Raw genomic sequence first — 19,689 nt, 5'->3', positions numbered from 1 at the left:
TGGTCTCTTCCCATGTGTCTTATTTTCTCAGAAGCTCGATAGTTTTTAATCATTGGCAAGTGAAATATGGTGTTACCGTGATTAGCTTTGACTAATGGGGAGATTTCCTTAATCACATGTGGGGAGGGTGAAGTCACCGAAACAAAATCAAGGCTCTAACAAAGAGAAGCACAGAGTGGGGAAAGTGACTGTTAGGTAACAGACCAAGAGAATCTGCCACATATGCATTCACTTATACATTATAAAATGCAGATGGCTGTATTTCCCCCGAGCATTTTTCAAGAACTCACGACCCCATCACTATGGATTCTTTCTTACACTGGGCTACGGATTCTTGATCTCCAGCTCCGTGCATGGAATCTGTCTGTGAGATGATAGGCACCAAACACATGGTTTGTTTTGTTTTTAAACAAATCAAATGTAAAAACGTTGATATAACACTGTTACTTTTCAGTTTTAAAATTGCCCACAAGATACTTCCTGCTTCTAAACTTTTCAAAAACAGTTTCTTTTCAGATCATGGTTCAGAAAATATTTACCTATTTATTAATGTCTCTGAGGTATGCAGCTTTGGTCGAGGCACTCAGTAAAAGCTTGTTCAATTAATCTGTTGATTTTATTTCACCTCCATGGGTGAGGTATTGGGAAAGGTACAGAAATTTTCTACCATACACTCATTCACACTCGAAAAGTAATGATCCACTGTGCATACAATTTAGAAAATATAGAAAAGTACAAAGATGAATATAATAATGTGTCCATAGATCTATAGATAGCTACAGTTAGGAGTGCTGGCTCAGTCAGTGGAGCATGAGATGTTCAATCTCAGAGTCATGAGTTCAAGTTCCACATTGAGGGTAGAGATTATTTTAAAAAATAAATGTAACATCTCTTTTAAGAATTAAATAGCTACAATTAACATGTTTGTGATTTTTTCTTCCTTCCTTCCTTTTTTTCCCCTTTCTTATTCATTTGTTTGTTTGACAGGAATTTTTATTTCAAGATGATTTCCCCCACCAGATTGATAGTTCAACAAACACCATAGTTTGTTTTTCTTAAATCATTAATTCTACATAAATTAATCTAGTTCGTGTACTAAGTCAGCATTTGTCCAGTATTCCGTGTTCTAGCCAGTGGCCTTCAAGTGTGTGTTGCACAAGATCTATTTTAGAATTCTGCTTAAAACTGTGATTTGTCTACAAGCATTCTGCCTCTACTCCCCCTCCCTCCTTATTCAAATCTCTCTAAAATGACAGCAAAGGAATTCAAAAAAAGGCGTTAGCTTACAAAAAACAAAGATAAGAGGCAGGCAAGGCAGTGATTACAGATTGCAGTAAGTGTTTGGCCAAGGGTAAGTGTTTGGAAGATAGAAAGTGGATGAAAGAGAACCCTGGGTGGCACAGCAGTTTAGCGCCTGCCTTTGGCCCAGGGCACGATCCTGGAGACCTGGGATCAAATCCCACATCGGGCTCCCGGTGCATGGAGCCTGCTTCTCCCTCTGCCTATGTCTCTGCCTCTCTCTCTCTCTGTGTGTGTGTGACTATCATAAATAAATAAAAATTAAAAAGTAAAAAAAAAAAGAAAGTGGATGAAGGAGTAACAATCAATTAAGCAGAGAGGAAGAATTCAAAACTGAAGAATGAAGATGAAGGGCAGTTCCCCTCAAAGACTGTAAAGCCAAGATTTGGGACCTGTCAGGTCACTGAAGGGGAGGTCAGGTGCAGGCTGAATATAGGAGGTATAAGTAAAAGTCTACATATGAAATAGTTAGACCCCAGGTTCCTTCCTATACTCATCCTGCCCAGCCAGACAACTTTGGGTCAGTGGATCAGAAAAGGAGCATTAAGTACATGCTCAGTTCCCAAAGAAATAGAATGATGACAGAGAACAGAAAAAAGTGCTCTAGATATTTATAATTGGAGGATCCCAGTAAAAATCTGGTTCATTTCTAGTGCATCTACTTTCACAAATCAGTACTCCACACAGGAAATTCTAATAAAATTTTTAGTGTTATTCTTAAATATGAATAGAAACCCAAGAATCACTAAAAATTTGATGAATACCTCCAAAATGGTAAGAAAAGTACACACGAAAAGGAAAGGGACCTGGAGGGAATAGAAACAATTCAAGGAGAAAAGGACTCAAAACAACTATAATTTATTATCATCAAAAAGACAAAAGAATATATGTCTATAAAACAAAAACAAGAAGTGACCCCCCTCCCAGAAAAAGGGGAAACATAGCAAGAAAGAGCTCTTAAAACTAAATCTATGATGGTGTAAATTAAACCTTCAATAAAAACACTGGACAATCAAGTTGGGAAAGATGGAAAACAGAAGAGGAAAGATGAGGACATTATCAAATCCATTCAGTGACTTACTAATATGAGTCTCAAAAGAGGGATCAAGAAAAAACAGAGGGGAACAAATCATCAGAGAAATAATACAAGAAAATTTCCCAGGTAGAGCTCATCCAGAATGAAAGAAGAAAATTTCCCAGATAGGACTTACCCAGAACAATAAATTTTTTAAAAAACCCACTTCGAGGTATATCATCATTACATTTCAGAGCACCTTGAATAAGGAATAGAATTCTAAAATCCTTCAGAGAAAAAAAGCTGATCACACAAAAAAAGGAATGATTCAGAATAGCATTTGGAATCACTACTAATCACTCTTGATTATAGAAGACAATAAAGCACTACCTTAAAAATTCAGAGGAGGGGCACCTGGGTGGCTCAGTGGTTGAGCATCTGCCTTCAGCTCAGGGCGTGATCCTGGGGTCCTGGGATCGAGTCCTGCATCGGGCTCCCCACAAGGAGCCTGCTTCTCCCTCTGCCTGTGTCTCTGCCTCTCTCTGTGTGTGTCTCTCATGAATAAATAAATAAAATCTTTTTAAAAATTCAGAGGAAAAACTATTTTTAGCTTAGGATCCTTTACGAAACTAAACTGTAACTCAAGTAATGTAGAATACACCCAATTTTCCTATCTAGAAGGTATCAAACTGTAGACCTCCACTATTTCTTGGGAAGATAGAAAGATGTATTTTAGGAAAATAGGGGATTAAAATATGAAAATGGAAGATAAAGGAGAAGATCCTAGAAAGAAAAGCAGTAAGGAAATTTGTAAGGTGGCAGGAAGGAATGTCCCAGAACTTGTAGAAAACAGCCAGGCCGGAGAGGAAGAGGAGGGAAGAGGGCTCTCAGAGCAGCTCAGAAAAATGGAATAGAAATTTCTGAGTATGCAGAGCATATAATTAATAAATATATGGCTGAGATGCCAGGCCCCTGGGGGGGGGGGGTTGTTAACAATAGATAGACGGAAAACCAAACAAATGATAAAATGAAGCAATTATTAACTTCAGAAATAAAGAAAGCTTATACCGGAAAAGAGGTGTGATTGCAATGCATTACTTGGCTCAGTGAACAATATTTATATAGTTTCAATGATGTAATGTTAACTGATTTAACAAAAAAAAATTGTATATAATTATATTGGGGGATAGAAGGAGAAAAATGGAGTCAGGAAGTAATATTCTAGTATTTATTCACAATGGCAGGAAGTCAACAGGCAAATCAAGACACAGTAATGGAAGTGAATATACAGTCATGGAGGAAAATTATCAGTGAAACTAGCTAGAAAATGTGAGGGTGTTAACCTGTAGTGGTGGAAGTAGGCGTGGGGAAGGGCGGGGTTGGAGACCACAGGTTTTTATCATAAGCCTTACAGTACTCTTTGACTTTTATTTATTTTTTTAAGATTTTATTTATTTATTCATGAGAGACTCAGAGAAAGAGAGAGGCAGAGACACAGGCAGAGGGAGAAGCAGGCTCCATGCAGGGAGCCCAACATGGGACTCGATCCTGGGGCTCCAGTATCATGCCCTGGGCTGAAGGCAGGCCCCAAACCACTGAGCCACCCAGGGATCCTCATATTTGACTTTTAAAATGATACACAGGACTATGCATGTGTGCCCACATGGACACGCACATGTCTTTTCCTTTGACAAAAAAAATTGTTTATTTTGGGGGTCCTGGCTGGCTTAGTTGTAGAGCATGTGACTCTTGATCTTGGGATTATGAGTTTGAGCCCCACATTAGGTATGATTATTTAAAAATAAAGTCATTTATTTATTTATTTATTTATTTATTTATTTATTTATTTAAATAAAGTCTTTTTTTTTTTAATTTATTTATGATAGTCACAGAGAGAGAGAGAGAGAGAGAGAGGCAGAGACATAGGCAGAGGGAGAAGCAGGCTCCATGCACCGGGAGCCCGACGTGGGATTCGATTCCGGGTCTCCAGGATCGCGCCCTGGGCCAAAGGCAGGCGCCAAACCGCTGCGCCACCCAGGGATCCCCAAAATAAAGTCTTAAAAAAAAAATACCTCTGGATGGCACAGTTGGTTAAACGTCCAATTCCTGGTTTCAGCTCAGGTCATAATCTCAGGGTCTTGAGATCAAGCCCTGCATCAGGCTCTGAGCTCAGCAAAGGGTCTGCTAAAAATTTGTCTCTCCCTCTCCCTTTGCCCCTCCCCTCCCTCTATCTATAAAGTAAATAAATCTTTTAAAAACAGTTTATTTTTAAATAGTGTCATCTATGGACATTGTTAAAAGTCTTATTTCTGGGCTTGATCCTATGAGATTGCAATCCAGCAAGTCTGCAGTGGGACTCAGGAATCTGAACTTTTAACTAGAAATTTGGATGCAGATGGTTCACGGATGATAGTTTAAGACATTTCACCCAGATTCCCTGAAATTACATACAAAGGTTCATAAAAGCGTGCAGATTTTTGGAAAGAGTCCAAAATTTTTAGATTCTCTTTGATTCCTCAAATCCAAAAAAGTTTAAAATTTGCTATTCTATGTCTGCCTTCTACTTTCCTTCCAAGAATAATTGAGATTCCATTAATTATTTAAGGTTGAAGCATAACTAATTATTGTTATAGTGAATTAAACACTTCATAAAACTCATTACATAAGCACTGGCAAAATTCTTAAGTCAAAGGACACCTGGGTGGCTCAGCGGTTGAGAGTCAGCCTTCGGCTCAGGGTGTGATCCTGCGTCCTGGGATCGAGTCCCACATTGGGATTCCTGTGAGAATCCTGTTTCTCCCTCTTCCTATGTCTCTGCCTCTCTCTGTGTCTCTCATGAATAAATAAATAAAATCTTAAAAAAATTATTAAGTCAATTACTTAGTATATTACCAAAGTAAATACCGGTGCATTACTACTGCAGTGTATTGAATATAAATCAGGTAGCTTGAAAAAATTAATACAAATCCATTGCTACCCACCAGTGGTGTTGACCAAATCTATAGTTAAATGTATCCAGCTGAATAAAAGTTCATTTATGGGCATTCAGTGTTGTCTTTAGTGCTATAATAGTATCATATAAATAGTGCCAGAGTCCCACTAGAAAATTTAATGCAGGTATTTTGATAATCTTGTATTTTTATTTAACAAATTTGGTAATTTGGGGGGCACCTGGATGGCTCGGTCAGTTAAGTATCTGCCTTCAGCTCAGGTCATGATCCCAGGATCTTGGGATCGAGTCCTACGTTGGATTTCTCCCTCTCCCTCTGCCTGCCATTCCCCCTACTTGTGCGTGCTCTCTCTCTCTCTCTCTCTCTCTCTTACTCTCTCTGTCAAATAAATACAATCTTTAAAAAGAAATTTAGGGGATATCTGGGTGGCTCAGTGGTTTGATGCCTGCTTTTGGCCGGGGATGTGATCCTGGAGACTTGGGATCGAGTCCCACACCAGGCTCCCTGCATGGAGTCTGCTTCTCCCTCTGCCTGTCTCTCTCTCTCTCTCTCTCTCTCTGTCTCATGAATAAATAAATAAAATCTTTAAAATAAAAGAAATTTAGTAATTTTATGGTAAAAGCTAGCTTTTCTCAAATGTAGGCTTTCAGCCTTTTAAAAACTGTTTTTTCTCTATGAAACATTACAAGAATTCATGAGAATTCTTGGATTTGGATTTGGATTTGATTTGGATTAAACTAGATAGCGAAATGCGATTTCTGATTAACTGCTAGAAGGAATTAAATTTTATTTTATGTTTTTCTTTAAACTTTACACAATAAGTTAGAGAAATGAATTTTTTAACTTTAGTGACTATAGAAGATATAAAATATTTTATTTTATTTTTGATATAGAATATTTAAAAAATAAATCACAAAAACTATCACAAACCTGTGGTAACAAGTTAATATTTGTTGTGTGGACAATAACATACAGCATGGCCATTTTTAGTTATTTAAGCTGATTATGCACCTATTTGCCTATCAAAGGTCCCTGCTTCATACATTAAGTCATCTCTGTCTGCTATTCTTAGAAGTGGCGCACCATTTCTTAAAAATAATAGCAAGGCCATCCATAGTATTTACTGTGTTCAGGACATAGTTGTAAGCATTTTCCTTATATTATCTCATTTAATTCTGGCAACAGCACTACGAGGGAAGTGTTGTTATTATCATTCCTATTTTGCAGACAAGAAAATCGGTACACAAAGTGATAGAGCTGAACACAGTCAGTGAACAGCTGAGCTGTGATCTGAACGCATCAATCTGGCGCTGGAATCTGTCCTCTTAACTACTATGCTTTACTCCCACAGCCATATTAATGTAGAACAATCACACGAAAAATTACATCAATATATATGGTAACTTCTCATATATAGATTTTTAAAAGACGCATCTTAAAAGAAAAATATTGAAAAACATTGTTTTTCATCGTTTTCACAGAACAACTAGCAACTGACATCTTGTGGAAACCTCATCTTTCAGGGAACACATTTTCTGAAACGGCAGCCTGAATAATGGCTTAAAATTTTCATTTCTGTCTTTCCTTTTTGGCTAGGTCCTTCTCTCAGCCCCTTCTGAATTTACTTGCCTCCCGTGAGCTGCTACTTTTTCAAGACTCAGTAAGAAGACACGTTCATGCAACCCTCTGGCTGCTGAATACTTACCAAGCCTGCATTTCCTGTTCTTCCCATCCCCAATTAAATACTTATTCTTTGAACTACATTTCTCAATTATTTTCCAGTCAAGGTGTAAATGAGAGCTAAATATCACTACATTTTATTTTCGGGAAAAAAAGTTAAACCATATTACATCAGTGTAAAGAACATAAATCATATGAAATCTAAGTATCCTAACAAAGTGGCACCTCTTCCTAATAACCAGAGATATTTACATCACTCTGATATCCTTGAACTAATATTTCTAATTTAATTCTCCCATAACATTTTTTTAAAGATTTATTTATTTATTTTGGAGACAGAGAGTGAGCCAGGGGAGGGTCAAAGGGAGAAAGAGAATCTCAAGCAGACTCCCTATTGAGCTTGGAGCCCAATGTGGGACCCTGAGATCAGGAGCTAAGCCAAAACCAAGAGTCAGTGGCTCAGCTGACTGAGCCACCCAGTGCCCCATCCCATGTGGTTTTATCTTAATGTAAAACTTTAAAATATAGATATATTTTATTTATTTACTTGGGAGGGAGAGAGCATGAGTGGGGAGGGGAGCAGAGGGAGAGAGAGAAGCAGACTCCCCGCTGAGCAGAGAGCCTGATGCGAGGCTCAATCCCAGGACCCCGGGATTATGACACGAGCCAAAGACAGACGCTCAACCAATTGAACCACGCAGGCACCCCTGTATAACTTTTATACCTAAAAATCTTTGATTACTCACTTGTCATACTCAGTAAAAAAAAAAAAAAAAAATTATATATATATATATAATATCCTGGGTTAATTAATGTTCTAAATATGAAAATACTCTGTCAGTTTAATTATTAGTAGTATGAAATTTATCAATATAACAAATGCATAATTCTTTTTTTTTAACATTTTATATATTTATTTATTTGAGAGAGAGACAGAGAGAGAGAGCACAAAAGGGGAGGCAGTGGGGGGGGAGGGGCAGAGGGAGAAGCAGACTCCCTGCCAAGCGCTGAGCCTGACTGGGATCCTATCCCAGACCCTGAGACCATGACCTGAGCCAAAGTCAGATGCTCAACTGACTGAACCACCCAGGCACCCCAACAAATTTGTAATTCTTAAACAAAAAATTTAATTGTGTTGTAAATGCATTTCTCAATGACAGATGGAGCTAGATTCAATTTTATTCACTCTTATGGATAAACATTACTCATTCTGAGAATGAGACAGGTTCAACATTAATTTATGCTTTTTGTTTGTTTTATAGTTATAAATGCTGAGAAACCTTATTTACATAAATAAGGAGATGAGAATTCAAGGCGTTTTGTTACAGAATTATATTTTTTTCCATCCAAGTCTTATTTTAAAAATCAGTCTAAATTGTATCATCATAAATTAGACTGGTGTCCAGCATGTGGAAAACCCTCTATTGGAAGTTAGCATTATGTCTCAACTGTTTTTAATGAACTTTTTATTCTCTTCTATTTGTTTTTTTCCTTTCCAGTTAATTATCCTACTCTGTAATCATTACAGATTTAAAGGATATTTTGATAACTGTCCAGGGCCATTCCCTCACTCTCAAAATTATTTTGGCTCATATTTACTCTTCCCAAAGACTTTTATGATCAACTTGTCTTAAAATTTGAGGTTTGTATACTTATCGAAGTACACTGAATTTTAGATTAATCTGGGCATATTTGATATTGCTCCACTACAGAGTTTTCTCATCTAGGACCTCAACCAGTCTTTCCCTTTATACAAGTCTTGTTTCATGTCCCATAATAAGGTTTATAGTTTTCTTTTCATAGGTTTCACATATTTCTTTCTGAATTTAAGATAACACAAATACTTTGACCACTTTAAATGCATTCTTTCTTTCTTTGTCCTCTTTTACTTCTTTCATTCCTTGTTCTTTTTCTCTTGCTATTCTGAATAGCTTGTAAACTCTCACAAGATTGGGAATGGATTGCCCTTATAACCCTCTAAGTGGTTAAAGCTATGCTAAAATGGTTGCTAAGGAAAGAAATACTTGTTGAATAAATAAATGAATGAAAGGCTTGATTCATAAACTAGAAATGCAACAGGAAGAATCTGGGGGATATTCCAGGAAAGGCCTCAAAAGAATTATAATTCCTTAAAATGGATGACAAATTATGGCTTGGTTATATCACAGGACAGATTCGACAAGCTATTCGATAAATATGCATACATATTTTTACATGCATACATACATATGCATAAATACATATATATTTTTTTAATTAAAGAGTCAAAATGACCTAGATATTAAATAAATTCTTCTACTGTGGATTCACTCAGAGGTCCAGAGGAAATCAATATATGCTTCTGATTTCCTCAGATTTTGAGAAAAATACTGAAGTTTTTCTACCTGGGAGGTTTTCTGAAACATTATTGAATAGCAAAAATATTTTCAACTTTTTTTTTTTTAAGTGTCCCTAAATGTCCTAGACTTAATTGGTCTTTTAAGTAAGAAGCACTTTATTTATTTATTTATTTATTTGACAGAGAGAAAGCGCCCACACAAGCAGGGTGAGCAGCAGGCAGAGGGAGAGGGAGAAGCAGGCTCCCCGCTGGGCAGGGACCCCCCCCCCCCCCCCCCCCCCCCCCGGGATCATGACCTGAGGCTGAGGGCAGATGCTTGACCCATGGAGCCACCCAGGCGCCCCAATAGGGAACATTTTAAACCGGAAGACTATGTAGTATTAGGGGTGAAGGGATTTCTGAGTGGAGCCTTTCTGTACATTTTGTCACCTCAACCACTCACAGTCTGTTGGGTGAAAGACTGGCATCACTCTGGGCTGCTCCCACCTTCCTTTGCCTACTACCTCCTACCTTGTAGACAGGCACATGGAGGTCGGTAGACCTTGCCTGGGGCTGGGAAAGGGCAAGGGGCTCTGGGGCTCTGCACTTGGGGTGGGGATGGGGGGTGTGGGACAGGGGGACAGGGGAAGCATATGGTTTTGAGGCCCCAGAGAGGTTGCACCAGCAGAGGAGAGACCCTGTCTGTTCTGGAGTTAGAAACTGAAAGTGGACTAAAACTTCTTAGGCAGCAGGAATTCATTCAGACAGGAAGTTCCCCGGACTGGAGACTCCTGCCCCAGCTTAAGGAACAGGGGCTGGGGGTGAGGGGGTGGGGGGCTGGGGAAAGAACTGATCTTGGTGCTGCTTCTCCTGCAGGCTTCCCTGTTGCGTTGTGGTCCCAGAGTGAGGCTGAGGAGCCACCAGAAGACATCAGAAGCTTTCATCCAGAAGCCTGAGGAGAGCCTTGCCCTTCCTCAAGAGAGGGAAGTCCTGGAAAATGACAGCAGTTTTTCTTAGTCTTCGCAGGAATTCACCGCAGCTTCATGTGCAGTGGCACCACAGCAAAGAGGTGGTCTCAGAATTTCTAGAAAGACCTCAGTCCTCCCTCCCCAACAACAGGCACAGCCTTGCTGACATTATCTACCCTGAGACCATCAGGATTAATCACATTATCCCTTTATCCCTGTTTACATCATTACTGCAGGAAGCCAGTGGACTCCCAGGTCACCCTCCACCTCCTTTACTCCAATTCCCATCAGCTCTTAATCTCCTTCTCCTCCCTTCTCCCGCCCTCCCCTACTCTCCCTGTCCTGCCGTCTGTCAGCAGCAAAATCTACATGTTCTCACCCTGGCTGTGAAGGTGCCCTTTCACTGTCCTGCTCCAACTGAAATCGGAATCTCCCCAGGAGTTACCCCTTCCGTGGGAGCCCTTATCTCTGCTGTCTCTATTGCATCCTACCTGACCTTTGGCCTGGAGACAGACTGAGGTGGCTCCTTGCTCCTCCTGGCCATTTTCAAACTGCTCCTCCCTGCAGATCCTTGGCTTCCAATCTCCTGTCATCAGCTGTACCACCTACTGTCCCTTATTGTCACTTGTCCTTATTTCTCTAAGAGTTTAGCCGCTGACTCATGGTCACTTTCTCCAAGAGTACTCCCAACATAATTCTCGGTAATTTCAGTATCCATTTGGTCACCTTTCAAATATCCTGGCCTGAGTTCCTTGACCTCTTCTTCCTATAATTTTGCCTTTTACCCTTTATCAGTTACTCACTGTGAAGTCATGCTGTAGACCTTGGCATTATTTGTCACAGTAACTCCTTCATGTTCTCAATGGCAGGCATCCCTCTAGTACCACCAGTGCTCCCTCCCGGGCCCTGACTCCAACAGCCCTCTCCTTCTGCCAAGATCTACAGTCCCTTGACTCTACTACCTTTTGGTTATGGGTTATGCCTCATTCCCTTCAGATCCTCTAATGGCCTCTTAGTGTTAAATCCCTTGGTCAGTTATTAGAATCACTCCTTTGCCGAGAGTTCTAATTATTTGCTAAAATCTCTTCTCCTTCCTTCCAAAATGAGAGTATTGTAGCTAAGCACAGAGCTGACATTTCTCAGGCTTCCTAGCATTTAACTGTAGCCAGAGGACTAAAATTTTGCTAATGGAGTGCAAGCCTAAGTAATGTGTGGTGCCCACAGGCCAGGCCCTTAAAAGAAGAGCAATGCTTGCTCCTTACACTCTTTCTCCCTCCTGAAAACTGGTAAAAAGGTGTGCCTGCTACCCCGTTTCTGCTTAAAATTGACATAAAACCTGCTTTAACTCATAGAATTAATGTTGGGTTGCTTTGTTACAACAACCTAGCTCTACTCTCAACAACACAACTCACCACTCCCTTGGTGATCTGTCATTTGAAAACTGGCAAAACCATTCATGGAAGCTGGCCAGAGAAAACCCTGCTGCTTAGTCTTAATTACATTCAATTTTTGGCCACGGAATTGCATTAGGCTTGAATGCTGTCTGGCTATCATATCAGATCTTCTTGGTACACTCAGTCTCCCACTCTTCTAGACAAACCATTCTCCTTTCTCAGACCTCCAACACTCTCCCCCAATCCTCACTCTTACCTTATAACCCTGCATTCTATGTCACTGAGAGAATTGAGGGCTTCAGAAGACAGTTTCAACAAGCTCCTATCTCTTCCTCCTATCCTCTCACACCTGTGCCCACCTGCTCTGTCCTGCTCTGCCCCCTGTTACTATGGGTCAACTGTCCGTACTCCTATTTAAGACCCACATGTCCATGTTTGCACCAGATCTCAACCCTCCTCCCTGTTCAAAGTATCTGCCCTGATGATTCCCCTTCTCTCCTCCATCATTCAGTTTTCTCTCTCTGTTCCATCTTTCCCATGGCTTACAAATATACCTTTATTTCTTCCACCTTGGAATTTTTTTTAAAAAACTCTTTCACACTTCCTTCTCTCCTAGCTATCACTTCATCTCTCTGTTCCTGTTTAAAGCAAAAAAATCCCGAAAGAGATCTGTATATTTCTTGGATTTAACTTTCATCTTATTTTCTTTTTTTGAAAAAATTATTTTGAAAAATTCAAGCATATGCAAAAGTAGAGATACAGTAGAATGACTTCTGTATATCATTACCCAATTCCAACAATTATAAACATATTGTCCACTTTATTTCATCCATCCTCCTTCCCTAAATGCTTCTTTTTTTAATTTGAGTATGATTAACACATAATGTTACATTAGTTTCAGGTGTACAACATAGTGATTCACCTTCTAGACTATTTTATTTATTATTATTATTATTTTAGATTTTATTTATTTACTCATGAGACACACAAGGAGAGAGAGAGAGAGGCACAGACACAAGCAGAGGGATAAGCAGGCCCTGTGCAGGGACCCTGACGTGGGACTTGATCCCGGGTCTCCAGGACCACACCCTAGGCTGAAGGCAGCACTAAACTGCTGAGCCACCCGGGCTGCCCTATTTTTATTATTTTTTAAAGATTTTATTTATTTATTCATGAGAGACACATGGAGAGGCAGAGACCTAGGCAGAGGGAGAAGCAGGCTGCTTGCAGAGAGCCTGATGTAGGACTCGATCCCAGGCCCCCAGGATCATGACCTGAGTCAAAGGCGCTCAACCACTGAGCCACCCAGGTGCCCCTGGACTATTTTAAAGAAAGTTCCAGATATCATTTCACTTGTGAGCAATCCAGTATACATTTCTAACAAATAATGACTGGTAAAAAAAAAAAAAAAATGACAGTCACACACCAACTTAATATCCAACAAATCTAAATACATGATCAGAGTTTAAATTTCTTATATTGCCTCAAAAACATCTCTCTATAATAGATTTGCTCAAATCAGGTTTGATTTGAGCAAATCATTGCATTTGGCTGCTATGTCTTTGGGTTTTTTTGTTTTTGTAGATTTTATTTATTTATTCATGAGAAACAGAGAGAGAGAGAGGCAGAGATATAAGCAGAGGGAGAAGTAAGCTCCCTGTGGGGAGCTTGATGTGGTAATTGATCACACCCTGAGCTGGAGGCAGATGCTCAACCACTGGGCCACCCAGGTGTCCCGGCTGGTATAAAAATATATATATATTAAACAAATAATATATATTTTAATATATAAATATATTTATATTTATTATATATTTAAATATATTATATATTTATATACTTTATATATTTTATTATATATTTAAATATACAATATATTTATTATACAAATAAATATATATGTTTAATTTTTAAGTCATTTCTCGTATATAAGTTTCCACATTCTGGAGTTGGCTGTTTGCATCCTCATGATGTCATCTCATCTACCGTGTTCCTTTCTCTTATACTTCCTGGAAACTAGTAATCATTATTTTGAGGCTTGATTCTCCACTTTCTTCAATCTATTCCAGTCACACATTCACCCTACTACTACTCTAAAACTGTATGTGTGTTGTCAAGTTCACTGATGACCCATATCGCCAAATCTAATGTCCCATTCTCAACCTTCTTCTTCCTTAATGCTGAGGCAGTATCTGAAATGATCACTTCATCCTTCTTGGTGCATTGCCTTTATTTAGCTTACAGGACACTACACTTTCATAATTTTACTTTGACTTACCTGTTGCTTCTTTTCAGTTTCTTTTGCTGGCCCCTGTTTACCATCGCTACCTCTAAACGTTGGAGTGCTATAAGATTAATATTTGGTTCTCTTCTCTAAGTCTATTGGTGATCTCATCCAGTTCTCAGATTTTAAGTACCATTTTAAAAAATATTTTATTTATTTATTCATGAGAGACACAGAGAGAGAGAGAGAGAGGCAGAGACACAGGCAGAGGGAGAAGCAGGCTCCACGCAGGGAGCCCAACGTGGGACTCGATCCTGGGTCTCCAGGATCACGCCCTGGGCTGAAGGTGGCGCTAAACCACTGAGCCACCCAGGAAGCCCTAAGTACCATTTTATACATGCTAACTTTCTAACTTATAGCTTCAGCCTGGATCTCTTCCAAGAAATCCAAATTCACATAGCTGCCTGTTTATTTGACAACCATTTGAGTGTCTACCAAGCACCTCAACTCAATCTTGTCCATAATTTGACACCTTACCTCCTTCTAAATCTGCTCCTCTCTTAGACTTCTCCATCCTATTTTATAGCAACTCCATTTTTCCAGTTCAGGTCAAAAGTCTTAGAATCACTCTAAACACTTTCTCTCTACCCCAAATGGAATCTGTCAGCAGATCCCACAATCTGGTCATTTCTCACCACCTATACTGCCGTCATCTTGATTCAGTCCATTGTCATCTCTTGCCTCTTATCATAGCCTCCCAACTGATTTCTGACCTACTCCTTTCTTCTTATCACTACAGCTAGAATGATCTTTTTTAAAATGTAGGTCACATCAGGTCACTCCTCTACTCAAAATATCCCAATGATTTCCCTATTTCCTCACAGTAAACATGGAAGTCCTTAAAATGACCTATAAGGCCCTACATGTCTCGCTCTAATACTTCTCTGACGTTTCTTCCAATATTCTACCCCCTTGCTTATTCTACTCAGGCCATGCTGGCCTTCTTGCTGTTTCTATCACATACCTTCTCTCAACTCACCTTAACGTTTGGTGTTTTACCCGGTATGTTCCTGCCACAAAATCAGCATGGCTCACTCCTTCAAAAGGTAAAAGGTTTTACCTTTCAGTGAGTCCTTTCCTAACCACCTTCTTTAAAATTGCATTTCTCCAGAAGTAAAATTGATGGATCATAGATCACAAGCATTTGTGTTTTGATAAATATTAAAATATTATCAAATTACTTTCATCAATTACGTATGTGTATACAGGTTTTCCCCATAACCTGGCCAACTGAGGCTATTACCAACTTCTGAATTTTTGAGAATCACAGTCTAGTTTTAATTTTCACTTCATCTTTATGAGGGTGTTTAAATATCAGTTTCAGAGCACTTAGTATTTCCATTTCTGAAAACTGGAAGTTCATATCCTTTGTCCATTTTTCTAAGGATGTTGTTCTTTCTCTTATTTATTTGTAGAAGCTCTTTGTACACTATGGAAATGAACACCTAGTCTGTCATATGAGTTAGAATAAAATCTTCCCAGTTTGTCATTTGTCTTTGACTTTATTTATAGTGGGTTCTTCTATGCAGAATTTTTAAAAATTGGAAGTCTGATTCTTCGTTTTTTTTTAATGGATTCTGAATATAATGTCATACCATAAAAGGCCATACCATATCTCCCACCTGAGATAATGTTTTATCATACATTTTTTTTTTAACATTTAAATCTTTTATCCATCTGGAATTCATTTTGGTGCAGAATGTGAGATATACTTTCAATTTTATGGTTTTTCCAGATGGCCAACCATTTGTCCCAAAACCATTTATTGAATGCTCTGTTTTTTCATTGACATGAAATGCCACTCAGGAGATTCTTAGGCAACCTTTAATGGCTGTGAGCTTAGGTTGATGTAACACTGTTTTCTCTTTGTGAAACCTCTGCTGGCAGGCAGAGACCTCAAACTTGCCACTGAGAGCTGCAAACAGGTCGAACCTGTAACATGCTGAAAGCCCACACCCAGTAAATGCATATATAATGTCTTCAAATTGTAGCTTGAAATGTAGTGAGCACATGATTCTCATGTAGTTAGTTCCTCCACCCCACCCACATTCTTCCCAATAATGCCAAAAGGTGGCACATGGTTTTTGGTTGTTTGTTCAATATGTGAGGAAAACCAGAACGTAATATTTGCAAATCACTTTGAACTGTGGAGAAGAAAACTGCTATTGTAATCCTCGTGTTACCTTTTACACATCAAGTAGGTTGTATAAACATCAGCATTCTGGGCTTAGCGAAGTTTTATTATGATTAGTACAAATTCATCTCTCTTTATTCAAGTAGCTGTGAAACCAGATTACCAAGTATGGATTTGAGGGCCAAAATTTGGGAGGATGAAATGAAACTTTTCAGAATTGATGATGCCATACGAGTCCATTAAAGCCAGTTCACCTGGCATCTACCTATTAGGATGTTTTAAAAACTAGGACACATATTTATTGTTCACTGATAATTATTCTGATAATGCTGAGACTAAGATACTGCAAAATACTGCTATCGTTTTTGGATTAAGAGCTGAATCATCAAAAATAATTACAAGGAATATAATTTAAGTTTCAAGGCATTTGGCTCTGTTCCTTAATGAAATACTATATGACATAATAGGAGTTTTGTTGAGGAGGTAGGCAGGGTGAGTTTAATCCTGATTCTTCCACCTTTTATCTAATTTAAGCAAGTAACCTAACTTCTGTAAGCTTCAATTTCTTCATATTTAAAATAATAATTGGAAAATGCTCTGCATTACTTGCCATCAGGGAAATACAAATCAAAACCACAATGAGATCCCACCTCACACCAGTGAGAATGGGGAAAATTAACAAGGCAGGAAACCACAAATGTTGGAGAGGATGTGGAGAAAGGGGAACCCTCTTGCAATGTTGGTGGGAATGTGAACTGCTGCAGCCACTCTGGAAAACTGTGTGGAGGTTCCTCAAAGAGTTAAAAATAGACCTGTCCTACGACCCAGCAATTGCACTGTTGGGGATTTACCCCAAAGATTCAGATGCAATGAAACGCCGGGACACCTGCACCCCGATGTTTCTAGCAGCAATGTCCACAATAGCCAAACTGTGGAAGGAGCCTCGGTGTCCATCGAAAGATGAATGGATAAAGAAGATGTGGTCTAGGTATACAATGGAATATTCCTCAGCCATTAGAAACGACAAATACCCACCATTCGCTTCAACGTGGATGGAACTGGAGGGTATTATGCTGAGTGAAGTAAGTCAATCAGAGAAGGACAAACATATGTTCTCATTCATTTGGGGAATATAAACAATAGTGAAAGGGAATATAAGGGAAGGGAGAAGAAATGTGTGGGAAATATCAGAAAGGGAGACAGAACATAAAGACTCCTAACTCTGGGAAACGAACTAGGGGTGGTGGAAGGGGAGGAGGGCGAGGGGTGGGGGTGACTGGGTGACGGGCACTGGGGGGGGCACTCGATGGGATGAGCACTGGGTGTTATTCTGTATGTTGGTAAATTGAACACCAATAAAAAAATAAATTTATTAAAAAAACAATAAAATAAAATAAAATAAAATAAAATAAAATAATAATTGTAATACTACCTCCTGCTTTAGGAATTAATAAGAAAATCCACCTAAATCATAGCAAGGCATTTCCTCCCTATCTGATTGGCAAAGATCAAAGAATGTCATGATATGTCGGGTGGTAAGAGTATGGTGGAGACAGGTACTCTCATACATGGCTTGAAGGAGTGTAAATTGGTACAACCACCATATCAATTTGGCAATATCTCTCAAAATCACAACTGTACATACCTACCTACCTGCCAGCAGACACTCAACTGAGTAAACTACCCAAGCTCTCATAAACAGACGTACTTTTAAATGAACATATTGGGACACCTGGGTGACTCAGTCAGTAAAGCAGCTGCCTTCAGCTCAGGTCATGATCTGAGACAAGGGATAGAGCCCCCACATCGGGCTCCCTCCTCCGTACAGACCCTGCTTCTCCCTCTGTGCCTGCACCTTCCCCTGCTCGTGCTGTCTCTCTCAAATAAATAAAATCTTTAAAGAAAAATTTTTTAATTAAAAAAAATCAACATAAAGTATATAGAAAACTCATGACATATAGTAAGCATGCAATGCATGTTAGCACTTACATAAAACTTCAACTTAATTATAATTATCTTGCACTAAAATGTGATATCCAGAAAATTTACAAAATCAGCTGCTTAAAAATCTAAATACTATGAGTTTTATAATATATGAGTAATTTTAAACAAGAAAATTGGTTTTACTATAAATTGTAAAGGCATTTCTCTTAGCCCATGAAGTCTTGCAGTCTGGGTCTATTATCACTTACATTTATTATAAAGGTATTAAAGAACATGATTAGAAGGAAAGGTTTTCCGTATACAAATGCAAATATCTCCTGTTAGTCATTGAGCAATTACAGTTTTGGTAGATAAGAGGTGTCATTTAAACTTCTCTCCAACATTACTGGATTTTGTTTTATTTTATTTTAATTAATTAATTTTTAAATATAAATTCGATTCATTAACATATAATGTATTATTGATTTCAAAGGTAGAAGTCAGTGATTCATCAATCTTATATAATACCCAGTGCTCATTGCATCATGTTCCCTCCTTAATGTCCATCACCCAGTTACCCCACCCCCTATTCCCTCATTACTGGATTTTGAAGAAGAAATGAAAATACTTAGAATTACTTATTTATTTACAGTTGAGTTTGCTAATAGTTCTGAGTTTTTTTTTTTTAATTTTTATTTATTCATAATAGTCACATAGAGAGAGAGAGAGAGAGAGAGAGAGGCAGAGACACAGGCAGAGGGAGAAGCAGGCTCCATGCACCGGGAGCCCGATGTGGGATTCGATCCTGGGTCTCCAGGATCGCGCCTTGGGCCAAAGGCAGGCGCCAAACCGCTGCGCCACCCAGGGATCCCTAGTTCTGAGTTTTAAGCAAATTTGGATAAACTGAAAATAAATAGAAAATTCTTTTTCTATTTTACTTATGTGTATTTAGACCGTCAGGCTGCCCTAGTTTCTTTTTCAATAAACTGTGCATCTAGGTTTGTCACACTTATCAGATATTTTATTATTAATATCTTATTCACCCCTATACTTTGGTAATAATACTTTCTCTGGTTTTTATTTCTTAGACATAGACAGTTTTTAGGCTATGCTATACATATAATACTAACATATGTCCCTCTATACTCTAATCTCCCAATCTGGTAAAGTATTTTACAGAGTAAGAAGACTTAGATCCCATGGAATCTCACCTATGAAACTGTTTAGAGATCTCCAAAGCTGGATCTCCCAATTTTTTCCCAGTGTCTTGAATCTACCTCTCTATATTATACTGCATATTCGTATACTGTAACAATGTCTCTTTTAGCAAACAGCACACTCCTTAAAAACATCAACTCTCTTTTTCATCCTTCTAACTATGTGCCAGGCCTGGCAAATATTAGGTAGTCAATAATGTCTGCTGAATAAGACCAGTTTTTTCCAGTAGATGTTATACTTCTAATGAAAGTACTTCAGCAAATGTTATTACTTTATTACATGTGAGTATTTTATTAAATATAAAAGTAAATCAAATAGAGTTTTTATCTAGCTTGTCTCAAAAATCTGAATATAGAGGAATTGTTTTCCTCAGTAGAATTCCAATTTAATAGTGTAAGAAATAATTGTGATCTAAATTCCCCATTTTAAGCTTAAAAGATTAATTATTATTATTATTACTATTTTTAAATATATGTGCTGCTGGAGTCAGCATAATTTTTTTTTTT

Source organism: Canis lupus, chromosome 15 (genome assembly GCF_003254725.2).
Source record: "Canis lupus dingo isolate Sandy chromosome 15, ASM325472v2, whole genome shotgun sequence".
In the NCBI taxonomy this organism is placed as follows: Eukaryota; Metazoa; Chordata; class Mammalia; order Carnivora; family Canidae; genus Canis; species Canis lupus.
This window is presented reverse-complemented; position numbering follows the sequence as displayed.